Source organism: Dromiciops gliroides, chromosome 1, assembly GCF_019393635.1.
Source record: "Dromiciops gliroides isolate mDroGli1 chromosome 1, mDroGli1.pri, whole genome shotgun sequence".
Taxonomy (NCBI): Eukaryota; Metazoa; Chordata; class Mammalia; order Microbiotheria; family Microbiotheriidae; genus Dromiciops; species Dromiciops gliroides.
The window spans coordinates 678,713,916-678,727,209 of record NC_057861.1 but is presented as its reverse complement, the minus strand read 5'-3'; the positions used below and the strand labels follow the sequence as shown (position 1 = coordinate 678,727,209).

General features: G+C 42.5%; 1 protein-coding gene and 1 pseudogene across 1 annotated transcript in view; one reads left to right on the top strand and one right to left on the bottom strand.

The window, feature by feature from the left end:
* DNAH1 (dynein axonemal heavy chain 1) overlaps positions 1-8,905 on the bottom strand; it is a 151,145-nt gene extending 142,240 nt beyond the window's left edge. Inside the window, exon 1 of the mRNA XM_043965072.1 lies at positions 8,827-8,905. The gene's annotated coding sequence lies outside the window, so the exon portion shown is untranslated. The remainder of the gene's footprint in view (positions 1-8,826) is intronic.
* Positions 8,906-11,417: 2,512 nt separating this feature from the next.
* LOC122753541 lies at positions 11,418-12,332 on the top strand (annotated as a pseudogene).
* The last annotated feature ends 962 nt before the right edge of the window (positions 12,333-13,294 follow it).

The following is a 13,294-nucleotide window of genomic DNA, read 5'->3' as shown; positions in this document are numbered from 1 at the left end:
GGAGTCAGGAGTACCTGAGTTCAAATCCGGTCTCAGACACTTAACACTTATTAGCCGTGTGACCCTGGGCAAGTCACTTAACCCCAATTGCCTCACTAAAAAAAAAACAAAAAAAACTGAGGGGGGCAGCAAAGTGGCACAGTGGATTAAAGCATCAGCCCTGGATTCAGGAGGACCTGAATTCAAATCCAGCCTGAGACACTTGACACTTACTAGCTGTGTGACCCTGGGCAAGTCACTTAACCCTCACTGCCCTGCAAAAAAAAAAAAAGAAAGAAAAGAAAATTGAAGTGGACCAATACACCATGTCATAAACTCATTGTGTCCTGTGCTACCTAGTAGGCAGGATTTTTAGTACTGGATTTATGCACTGGACACTATCAGATCCCCATGACAAAGGGAGATTTTTTAAACTGTCCTTCATCTGTCCAATATAATTCCATCAGCTTGAGCATATGCTCCAGGGAATTCTTGAGCCCTCAACAACTTTCAAATGCCTTGTGGATGACATGAACTACTTTGAGGTATTGATGTATCCAGAAAATTTTATTCTATTTAGGAGACTGTAAGCATTTGGCTAGAAATTACTGTTGACCTGAGGTTGTCAGCTGACAAGGGCTGGTTCTGCAGAGCCTCTTTCAAGTATGTGGAACTCATCTCGTCTAGCAGAGTACTGAGCCCCAACCAAAAGATAGCAGCATTCCGACCTGAAACCTGACCAAAGCTGAAGAATGGTTATGGAGCAGCTAGGTGGAGCAGTGGATAAAGCACCGGCCCTGGATTCAGGAGGACCTGAGTTCAAATCCAGCCTTAGACACTTAATACTTACTAGCTGTGTGACTCTGGGCAAGTCACTTAACCCCCATTGTCCCACAAAACAACAACAACAACAAAACAACAAAAGAATGAAGGACAAATAAGTTTCGGGGCAGCTAAGTGGCACAGTGGATAGAGTACTGGCCCTGGAGTCAGGAGGACCTGAGTTCAAATCTAGACTCAGACACTTGACACTAGCTGTGTGACCATGGGCAAGTCATTTAACCCCAATTGCCTCACCAAAACAAAACAAAAATACAAACAAACAAAAAGAAGGGTTGAGGGCTAAAGACTTTTCTAGGATTAGGTGGCTGCTATCAAAAATGAGCCAAGAGGGACAGCTAGGTGGCGCAGTGGATAAAGTACTGGCCCTGGATTCAGGAGGACCTGAGTTCAAATCTGACCTGACCCATGACACTTACTAGCTCTGTGACCCTGGGAAAGTCACTTAACCCCCATTGCCCCGCCAAAATATATATATATATATATATATATATATATATATATATAGCAAGAACTATGCTATCATCCCAAATGCTCTTAAAGATTTCATTGCCGAATACATGGCTAAGAAAAAATGGAAGTAGAGGAGGAAAAAGAGGCAATCTGGCCTGAACCCATGTTGAATTTTACAGATGAAGGTGGTGTGTAGTGGATAGAGCACCAGTCCTTGAGTCAGAAGGACTTGAGTTCAAATTCCCCCCTCTGAATACTTGCTAGCATATGAGGGAGTTGCTTAATCTGTTTGCCTCAAATTCCCCATCTGTAAAATGGAAGTAATGAAAGCACTGACCTCCCCCCGTGGCTATGAGGATGAAATGAGACATTTTAAGTCACTTTGCAAATCCAAGAGTTCTATAAATGACATTATTATCCTCGCCAGCCTGACTGCTTGCTAGGAGGGGGTCTCTTTGACACTTGTACTCATTAGTCCATCCACAAATTGGACTAACCAGCTGAAGTCAGATCTCAAGATCCTTAAGTCTAGAGCCTGATTTCAAGTTCTGGATGGATAACGATCCACTGACATCTTCTGATAAATGATAAGCTGGGCGCTGTCCACCGGACCTGGTGCTAGCTAGAGGTTAGGCTGGCTTTGCCAGTCAGCAAGATGAATGTGGTCACAGATTCCTATACCCAAAACACATGGGGATTCCCACAGAGGGAATAACAGCAGTCTGTTAAGTAGCCAAGTGATTATCAGAGGAATGCAGCCAAAAGTTGGGACTTTCACCAGAGTTTGCCAGCGACAGATGTACATCTTATAGCCTTAGATCTTCTTCTTGCCCTATTTGTCCTTAGATGACTGGCAGCAGAGCTGTTTTGTGATAAATGAGGAGAGACATATTCAGAAATGTGATATGAAAAACCAAAAGATTTCAATACAAAATTTAAGCAGGCTTTTCCCTTCCCAATGTCTTCTCCCCTTCTCCTCCCTCCCCTCCTCTTTTCTAGCTCCTATGACACAAAGGCCAGGCCACAGAATGTGCATCTTCCCATCAAAAGTTCTGTGTAACCTGACTAATGGGGAAATGCCTTGCATGACTGCAGATGTATTACTTATTATTGAATTGCTTGAGTTCTTGGCGGGGAGGGAGAGAGGAGGAGAATTTGGAACACAAAGTTTTAAAAATCGATGTGAAAATGTGTTTTTACATGTAACTTGGGGAAAATCCTAAATAAGGAAAGAAAGGAAGGAAGGAAGGAAGGAAAGAAGGAAGGAAAGAAGGAAGGGACAAATAAATAAATAAATGACTAGATAAATAAATCAGAGGGCAGCTAGATGGCACAGTAGGTAAAGCACTGACCCTGGATTCAGGAGGACCTGAGTTCAAATCCAGCCTCAGACACTTGACACTTACTAGCTGTGTGACCCTGGGCAAGTCACTTAACCCTCATTGCCCTGAAAAAAAAAAGATTGCTGAAAAGATTGCTGAATAAATCAATGGATGGATGGATGAGTGAACGAATGAATGAATAAATAAATAAATGAAGGTTCTGTGTATATTCATCAGTTTACCCTTTCAGTGACTTCATTTGGGAGCCTAGAGGAATGAGGAATATCCAGAGGGAAAATCCAAGGCACCCTAGTGGAGAAGTCTTGGTTGGGCATTTCCATTCTGGCCTACTATTTTTGAAAAAGAGAAAAGGAGTGAATGCCTTGGAGTCCACATCTGAGTCTGCACCACAGAACATTGCCACTACTCAGTTCACAAGGAGCAGTACCTAGATCCCAGTCCAGCTGAGAATCAGTCACCAAGTATTTATTAAGCCAAAAACAACCCGAGGCACTGAGGGTGCCAATATAACAAATGAAACAAAACCTACTCCTGAGGAGCTCACACTATGGGGGAAGACAACCAGATTTTCTTCATATGTGTTTCGACATAATAGATATAAAGAGAATTTTTAAAAGTAGTTAAAATACAAAGTAGTTTCAAAAGAGCATGAACAGTTGAAAGGGATCAGGGAAAACTACATGTAGGAGGGAGTGCTTGAGTTGTGTCTGGAAGGAAGAGAAGGATTCTGGGTCATAGGTAAAGAGAATGTGCATTCCAAGCAAGGAGAACAGCCCCACAAAATCACAAACACATAGAAGTGTTCTGTATGTGAGGAGCAGAGAAAAGTCCAGTTTGGCTGAATCAGAGTATAAAAGGAGAGTAACGAGGCTGGAAAGATAGGTCAGGTCAAAATTGTGAAGGGTTTTAAAAGCTAAACAGAAGAGCTTATATTTGATTCTGGACCCAGTAAGAAACCACTGGAGTTTATTGAACAAGGAACTGAAACTGTCAGACCTGTGTTGAAGGAAAATCACAGTCAGCGTCATGGAGAATGGACTGAAGGGGGAGACACTTGAGGGAGACCGAGGCTGCAGCAGTAACATAAGCAAGAAGTGCTGGGAGCCTGCACTACGATGGCAGCTGCATGAGTAGAGAAAAGGGGCAGAATAAGAGAGAGGTTGGAGAAGCAAAGTCAGAATGATCTGGCAACTGATTGAATATGTGGGGTGAGAGAGAATAAGGAGTAGAAGATAACAGTAAGGTTATGAACACAAGAGGCTGGAAGAATGGTAATGATTTCAACATACATAAGAAGTTTGGAAGAGGGGGTATTTGGGGAAGAAATCAGTTCTGTTTTGTACATGTTGAATTTATGATGGCTTCCAGACTTCTGATTTAAATTGTCCAACAAGCAATGGGTGATGTGGGATTAAAGATTGGGAGAGAAACTGGGGCTAGCAAGTGTCTCTTATAAAGTCCTCATTTCTCAAATATATAGAAAACTGAGTCAAAATTATTAGAATACAAGTCATTCCCCACTTGAGAAATGATCAAAGGATATGAGCAGAAAATTTTCAAACGAAGAAATCAAAGCTAGCTATACTCATATGAAAAAATGCTCTCAATCACTATTGATTAGAGAAATGCAAATTAAAACAACTCTGAGATACCACCTCATACCTATTAGATTGGTTAATATGAGAAAAAAGGAAAATGATCAATGTTGGGGGGGATGTGGGAAAATTGGGACACTAATGCACTGCTGGTAGAGTTGTGAACTGATCCAACCATTCTGGAAAACAATTTGGAACTATGCCCAAAGGGTTATGGGGCTGTGCATACCCTTTGACTCAGTATACCACTACTAGGTCTGTATCCCAAAGAGATCATAAAAAAGGGGAAAGGACCCACATATACAAAAATATTTATAGCAGCTCTCTTTGTGGTGGTAAAGAATTGGAAATCGAGGGAATGCCCATCAATTGGGAAATGGCTGAACAAGTTGTGGTATATGAATGTAATAGAATATTATTGTGCTATAAGAAATGATGAGCAGGCAGATTTCAGAAAAACCTGGAAAGACTTAAGTGGACTGATGCTGAGTGAAGTGAGCAGAACCAGGAGAACATTGTATACAGTAACAGCAACATTGTAGGATGATCAACTGTAATAGACTTAGCTCCTCTCAGCAATACAATGATTCAAGACAATTCCAAAGGATTCATGATGGAAAATGCTCTCCACAACCAGAAAAAAGAACTGTGGAATCTGAATGCAGATTGAACTATACCATTTCTACTCTTTTTTTTTTCTTTTTTTGAGTTTTCCCTTTTTGTTTTGATTCTTCTTTCACAACATGACTAATGCAGAAATTTGTTTAATGTGATTATACATATATGACCTATATCAGATTGTTTTCTGTCTTGGAGAAGGGGGAGGGGAGGGAGGGAAAATTTTTGGAACTCAAAATCTTATAAAAACAAATGTTGAAAACTATCTTTACATGTAACTGGAAAAATAAAATGCTATTAAGATTTTTTTATAGGGGAATGACCCCTAAAGTCTCTCTCTTCTAACTCTGATTCGGTGAAAACAAAGACTTTCCCCTAATGCCCATTTCCAAAGATGACACTGATCTAGTGGAAGGAGTCAGGGAGGTTGACCAGGTGCTAATGTGTTCCATGTCGATGGTGCTCTTGTTGCTCCAGGAGGCCATTGCTACACCCACATCTGCCCCATGTGCCCTGTTGCATTGCAATGTAATTCTCAAACCAAAATACGTGTGCTTGTGTGTGTCTGTCCATCTGTCTCTCTTTGGGTGAAAACCCATCACAGCTGTGGGAAATGTGGAAAGGGTGAGGCAGCAGCAGAGAAACAGCAAAAGGTGTTGTCAAAGAGGGTGCCTTTGGTCTCCTAGGGCCCCAGCAAAGGCAGGGATTGTCAACACGCTGGCATTCCAGGTTTCTGGGGAGGCAACAAAAGTGGTTCCTTGTCTTAGGTGTGACAAGAATGTAAAATAAGGGGCGCACTAACAGCCCCCAGTGGAGGTTTTTAAAAGAGGGTGATGGGGATAAAACCACAGGACGGAGGAGAGAACAGTGGATTGTTTTCCAATCTTCTTTGCCATTTAACCTGAATAGCAAATTTTTTTTGTCGTTACTTAATTCCATGCATAACTTATTTAATGTCTTGTATAAAGGAACCAAAATTGTTAAATATGTATTTAGTTTGTTCTACTTTAAGTAGTCAATAAAAGGCTATATTCCTATTTAAAAAAAGATTTTTTTAACTTAAGTCCTCATTTTTCAAATATATAGAGAAATGAATCAAATTTATATAAGTCATTCCCCACTTGATAAATGGTCAAAGGATATGAACAGGCAATTTTCAAATGAAGAAATCAAAGCTAGCTATACTCATATGAAAAAATGCTCTCAATCACTATTGATTAGAGAAATGCAAATTAAAACAACTCTGAGGTACCACCTCATACCTATCAGATTGGTTAATATGAGAAAAAAGGAAAATAATCAATGTTGGAGGGGATATGGGAAAACTAATACACTGCTGGTAGAGTTGTGAACTGATCCAACCATTTTGGAGACTATTTTGGATCTATGCCCAAAGGGCAACTAAACTGTGCATACCCTTTGATCCAGAAATATCGCTACTAGTTCTGTATCCCAAAGAAAAAATAAATAAATAAAAAGGGAAAAGGGGAAAGGGGAAAGGGCCTATTTGTACAAAAATATTTATAGCAGCTCTTTTTGTGATAGTAAAGAATTGGAATTTGGGGGGATGTCCATCGATTGGGGAATGTCTGAACAAGTTGTGATATATGATTGTAATGGAACACTATTGCACTGTAAGAAATGACGAGCAAGATGCTTTCAGAAAAACCTGGAAAAACTCACATGAACTGAGTGATACAAAGTGAAGTGAGCAGAACTAGGAAAACATTGTACAACAGTATCAGCAACATTGTACAATAAACAACTGTGAATGACAGCTCTTCTCAGCAATACAATGATCCAAGACAATTCAAAAGGACTCAAGATAAAAAATGCTCTCCACCTCCAGAGAAAGAACTGAGGGAGTCTGAATATAGATAAAATCATAATATTTTTCACTTTCTTTATTTTTTGTGCTCTTTTTTTGGTCTGTGTTTTCTTTCACATTATGACTAATATAAATATGTTTTGCATGATTGCACATGTATAATCTGCATCAAATTGCTTACCACCTGGGGGAGGGGGAAGGAAAAGAGGGAAAAAATTTGGAATTCACAATTTTAAAATATAAATGTTAAAAATTATTTTACATGCAATTGGGAAAAAATAAAATATCATTAAAAATATAAAGAACTCATCCAAATGGAGAACACAGATTTCCCACAAACCTTTGCTTAGGTAAAACCTGAGCATAACCTATAGCCGATATATTTTTGTTTCTTTTAAAAGATAACTCATTTTAGATGTATGAATTATATTCAGAACAATCTCCCTAATTTAGGCAAAATGACAGGTTTTCTCCAAGGTTAGAGGTTTATCCCTAGTTACCGAAAAGAGCCAGTTTTCAATGATAACCAACTAAGGCCTTACAGGACTACCTTCACTACTCTCTTACAGGTACATCCCAACTGAAAGGGCCTAAGTCCAGAGCTGCACTGGAAATCAGGAGGCCTTGGTCTGGGCTCCAACACTTAACCAGTTTCATGATGACAGGCACATCAGTTTTCCCATCTGTAAAATGAATAATACTTTAGTATTATCTACCTCAAATGGCTGTTGTGAGGAAAGTTTTATGTATCTTCAAGTGCTGTGTCAAGGTGAGGTGGTTAACTCTATTCTCTCTTCCCCCTCAAATTTTCCTAGTACAAAATGTGTATTTCTTCTCTGTACTTATTGCCTACCATATCCTGACCCCATTAACTCTGAGCTCCCTGAATACAGGAACTGTGCTGTTTTTCATCTTTGCTACCCATCTCCCAGGCTCTTTGCTAACCTTATTCCCTTTAGGTTAAGTTTAGGATTAAAGTCTAAGTATATATTTGTTGAGTTGCACTGAACCGAATCTGCAACTCCCCAGAAGAACATACCCATTTGGATTCAACTGAATGGAGATAAAAATCCTATTCTTTGGAAAGACATTTGCAAACCTTTGAGACCCCCCCCCGACCCCCCCAAAAAAAACCCGTTTATGTCAACTTTGTTTTAAAATTGTTGGGGTTTTTAAAAAATCATAGAATAATAATAAAAACAGCTCAGAGTGCTTTCCACCCCACAAAATGTTTCCCACAAATCTATGAGGCAGAAGGGCAGGCATTTTTATCCCCGCGGTGGGAATGAGGAAGTCTCAAAGGGTTAAGTGGCTTGCCCAAGGTCACAGCATTAGTGGCCAGATTATATATAGCCTCCTCTCTTTCCCCCTTCTCCTTCTCTTCCCTTCCTTTTCTTCTCCCTCTTCTTCTGTTCCCTTCTTTTTAATCCCTCCTCCTCAGGTCTTCTGACTCCAACTCCAGGGTTCTTTCTACGACATCTGACTTTCCACAAATTAGCCTGTTCATGGTCACACAGCTGGAACAGGGGACTAGATCCCGGGGTCTCCCAGGAATTCTTACCACGGAATCACACGGGGCGGGGGAGAGAATAGAAATTAAGGCAAGTGAAGTAAATTGTAAATGAAGTAAAGTGAGTCAAATAAACTGAAGGACTGAAAGAGTCATAAGATTTCCAGCTAGAAGAGACCCTTCAGTTCATCCAATCCAAACCTCTCAGTTTATATAAAAGGAAACTGGTGCTTTGACCTAAAGTGATTGGAAGTAATTGAGCGCTTAGCACAGTGTCTAGCACACAGTGTAGGCGATTAATAAATGTTTATTGAATTAATTCCAATCACTTCGAGTCGAACTGAAGCAAGTGGAATTGGATTAAAGGTGACTGAGTTGAAGTGCACTTCTGAAGTTCAGCCAAGGAGAGATGGACTCAAGTGGAGTGACTTGGGCTGAGCAGAATTAAAGGGGCTCTTCTCCCACCCAGACGCCGGTCCCCCAGGCCTGCCCTCCTCCCTGCCCGGGGGCGAGGCTGGGGATCACCCGGGCGCCCACCCAAGCCACCCCACCACCCCAACTTCTCCCCTGCCGCCAATACACTCCGCTCCCTAACACTGCTGAGTGAAAGATGCGGCCCGAGCCTGTCTGACCAATCTCCGGGGCTCGTCCCACGCCTACCGGCTCAGCAACAGCTTCGGTCCCTGGGGAAGCCGAAAGAAGCAACGACAACTGAAGGGAGAGGGAACTCAAACCAAGCTCTGCCTGTGTCTAAGTGAGGACGCGGAGGCCGGTTGCTAAGAGGAGGATCCATTGGAGTCCGAAGGGGGGACTCAGCTGCATGAGCAGCGCCTCTTCCCAAAGGCACCCCAAATTCGGTTAATTATAACCAAGAGAGTTACAAATAATATTTCTATATTATTATTTCTGCTTCTTACCTATGTATTCTGGCTGCTGAAAATAAATTATTTCCAAGAGGTAACTCCCTCCTCTCCTTTAACATTTGGTTTCTCCCACAACTGGAAACAAACCAGCGCTCTCCGTTACTGCGCCTGCGCAGTTCAGCTGGCGGAGGTGCTACTGGATGGAGTCTCTCCTCTGCGTTCCTACAGTGCCCCCTGCTGGTCAACTAAGGACTGGGAAGAGATTTGGGATCACTCAGTCCTAGACCTTCTTTTAATACAAGGGACTTGTCCAAGGTCCCACAGAAAGCAAGGAAACAAAGCTGGGACTGTCTTGCTTGCTTATATTTGTACCAGCACTTTGCACGTAGTAATACAGACAATAAAGGCTTTTTCCTTTCGTCCTTCATTTCCTTCATTTTTTCATTCATGGTATTGGAGGCATTAAGAGGTTTTTCCTCTGTAATATGACAATTTTTAACAATTGGAGCAGATATTGAGTTTTATGTGTATGTTTTTCTGATTTGACTCACCTTTCTATTTTAAGGAGATTATTCAATTTCACCACCGTCACGTGATATCATGAAATTAATACCAAAATGGCTTGGTCTTTTGAGCAAGAAATTCAGGGGTAGCTAGGTGGCGCAGTGGATAAAACACCGGCCCTGGGGTCAGGAGGATCTGAGTTCAAAACCGATCTAAGACACTTGACACTTAGTAGTTGTGTGACCTTGGTCTAAGACACTTGACACTTACTAGTTGTGTGACCTTGGGCAAATCACTTAACCCTCATTGCCCTGCAAAAAAAAAAAAATCAGAGGGATTGGGGAACTTGAGTATTAACTTAAGAAGACTAAATATAAATCTAAAAACATTAGGAGCAGCAAGATGGTGCCACATAGGCTTGCCCAAGTGGGAAAGGGCATATATACCTTTAGATTGTGGGGAAGAAGGCTTTAGGAGGCACTCTCTGAATCTACCCAGGGAAGATCCCCCTGCACCTGCTTCTTGGGTCTGGCTTGAAACATCTGGGTATACAGCAGAAGGAAGCACCTCTATTCCTTTTCGATTCATTCTCCAGACTTTCCCCTCTTTCTTGGTGTTTTGTTTGTTTGTTTGCAGGGCAATGAGGGTTAAGTGACTTGCCCAGGGTCACACAGCTAGTTAGTGTCAAGTGTCTGAGGCCAGATTTGAACTCAGGTCCTCCTGAATCCAGGGCCAGTGCTTTCTTTATTCACTGCACCACCTAGCTGCCCCCCTTTCCCCTCTTTCTTTACCAGGTCTTCCTCTACCATGCTACTGCACCAAGTACCTTTACCTCTACTACTACTACTACTACTACTACACACACACACACACACATACACATACACCTTTTTAGCATCCTTTTATGAGTTGTCTTCCCCATTAAGAGTGTAAGTGCCTTGAGGGCAAGGACTCTTTGATTGTATTTTTGTATTCCTGGGGTTTAGCCCAGTGCAGGGCACATAGTAACTGTTTAATAAATGCTTATTGATTTCACTAATGACTTCACTCCTGTCCTCCCAATTGCTGCCCTCACTAAGAAACTAAATAAATAACCATGGGATATTCTAGAGCCCAGCCAGTGGATCTACGAGTAGTCAAGAACCATGAGGATGCCATTGGGAACCACTAGGATAGTATAAGGCTAAGATTTCCTCACCTCAACCCATCCCCAGTGCTGGCTAGATACTGTGTTTTTAGACACACACACACCCCCCCCCCCCGCCCCCCGTCCTTGTATTAGATAAAGAACATCTAGATCATCCATGATTGACTTAGCTCTTCTCAGTAATACAATGATCCAAGATAATTCCAAAAGACTCATGATGGAAAATGCTACCCACATCCAGAGAAAGAACTATGGAGCTTGAATGCAGATCAAAGCATACCATTTTCACTAGGGGCTTTTTTGTTTGTTTGATTGTTTTTCATGGTTTTCCCCTTTTGTTCTGATTGTTCTTTCACAACATGACTAATGTTGTTTAATATGTTTAACATGATTGCACATGTATAACCTTTATCAGTTTGCTTGCTGTCTAGGGAAGGGGGGATGAGAGGGAGGGAGAAAAATTTGGAACTCAAAATCTTACCAAAACAAATGTTGGAAATTATCTTTACATGTAATTGGAAAAAATAAAATACTATTTTTTTTTTAGTGAGGCAATTGGGGTTAAGTGACTTGCCCAGGGTCACACAGCTAGTAGGTGTTAAGTGTCTGAGGGTGGATTTGAAATCAGGTACTCCTGACTCCAGGGCCAGTGCTCTATCCACTGCGCCACCTAGCCGCCCCTAAAGTACTATTTTTAAAAGATGAATGTTGAACGTCAGCACCAACTGCAGGTCAAGATGGAGGCATTGATCCTGGAACCTTCTCTGTACACAGTCAAAGCCATCCTGATCCTGAACAATAATGGAGAGTGGCTCTTTGCCAAGTATTATAGCACCTACCCCAGCCTCAAGGAGCAGAAGGCTTTTTTTTTTTTTTGGTGAGGCAATTGGGGTTAAGTGACTTGCCCAGGGTCACACAGCTAGTAAGTGTTAAGTGTCTGAGACCAGATTTGAACTCAGGTCCTCCTGAATCCAGGGCCAGTGCTCTATCCACTGTGCCACCTAGCTGCCCCTGCAAAAGGCTTTTGAGAAGAATATTTTCAACAAGACCCACCAGACTGATAGTGAAATCTCCCTCTTGTAAGAACTCACCATGGTGTACAAAGGCAGCATCAACCTCTCCTTCTACTTGATCAGCAGCTCCTATGAAAATGAGTTGATGGGGCAGCTAGGTGGCACAGTGGATAAAGCACTGGCCTTGGATTCAGGAGGACCTGAGTTCAAATCCAGCCTCAGACACTTGACACTAGCTGTGTGACCTTGGGCAAGTCACTTAACTCTCATTGCCCCACAAGAAAAAAAAAAGAAAAAGAAAAAAATGAGTTGATGCTCATGGCTCTTCTGAACTGCCTTTTTGACTTTTTGAGCCAGATGCTGAGGAATAATGTTAAGAAGCAAGTCCTGCTAGAGAGCATGGAAGAATTCTTCCTGGCTGTAGATGAGATCGTAGATGGAGCGATGATTCTAGAGAGTGACCCCCAGCAAGTGGTACACAGAGTAGCATGATGGGGTGAAGCTGTCCCCCTTATGGAGCAGACTGTGTCCCAGGTGCCCCTGCTCCTGTCATCCCTCCCCAAGTCATTTGTCTACTGTGATGCCCCTACCCCCAAGCCCCACCTCTCTCACACTGCACTGACGATCTCGGGGCAATGACAAGGGCCTTCTAGTCTCCTCACCACTTCTCTTTGCCTTCTCTCCCGTTTTTCTCCTCTTCCCAAAATTATCCAGATTGAACCAAGACGGGTTATGTCCTTTCAAGCTTTCTCATTTCTCATCATTCATTCAAGCAGTGATGTTCCCGGAAGTGACCCAGGCCCTAGCCAAGCTAGGAACAGAACAGGGGGACCAGGACGGTGCCCCCAGATCAAAGCTTTAGGAAGAACATGCCATTTTCCTCTTCTGGTCTCATGCTGCATGGACCCTGGCCCTCATCCCAATACAAGGAGAAGGGGAGTAGTTCTATCCAGAGCTTCCCAGATGTTATCAGTTTCTCATATATTTCCTCTTATTCCTGCTTACCAGCCTCAACCTTCTGAAGAAAGGAGGAAAGCAGCTTAAGGAGAGGGAGGCAGGCCACACAGCTTGCAGGGCAATGGGGGTTAAGTGACTTGCCCAGGGTCACCCAGCTAGTAAGTATCAAGTGTCTGGGCCGGTGCTTTATCCACTGCACCACCTAGCTGCCCCTATTTACAGCTCTTTAACTGGGATGGGATAGGGGCTAGGAGAGGAGGGTAGCAGTAGAGGGGGGTGCTGCTTTTCCTCAGTTATTCATGATAACTCTCTCTAACCCCAATTCCAGGTTTGATGTATAAGCCTGTGGCCCAGGAGAGTGTATCGTGGGGGTCTCTGTCACCTGGTCAGCTTGGGGCAGGGGGAAGAATTGGGGAGGAAAAAGAGCCAGAGAGCTGTGAGAGAGAAGATTCACAGTCCTATTCAAAAGCCTTGATTTGGAGGCAATGGGCTGCAGGGTACAAAGCATCGGGCTTGAAGTCAAGAAGACTCAACCCAGTCTATGACAAAATAGCCATATGGCCCTGGACAAGTAAATCAACTTCTCTGGGCCTCAGTTTCTTCATCGGTAAAATGAGAAGGTTGGACTCAAATGACCTGTAAGG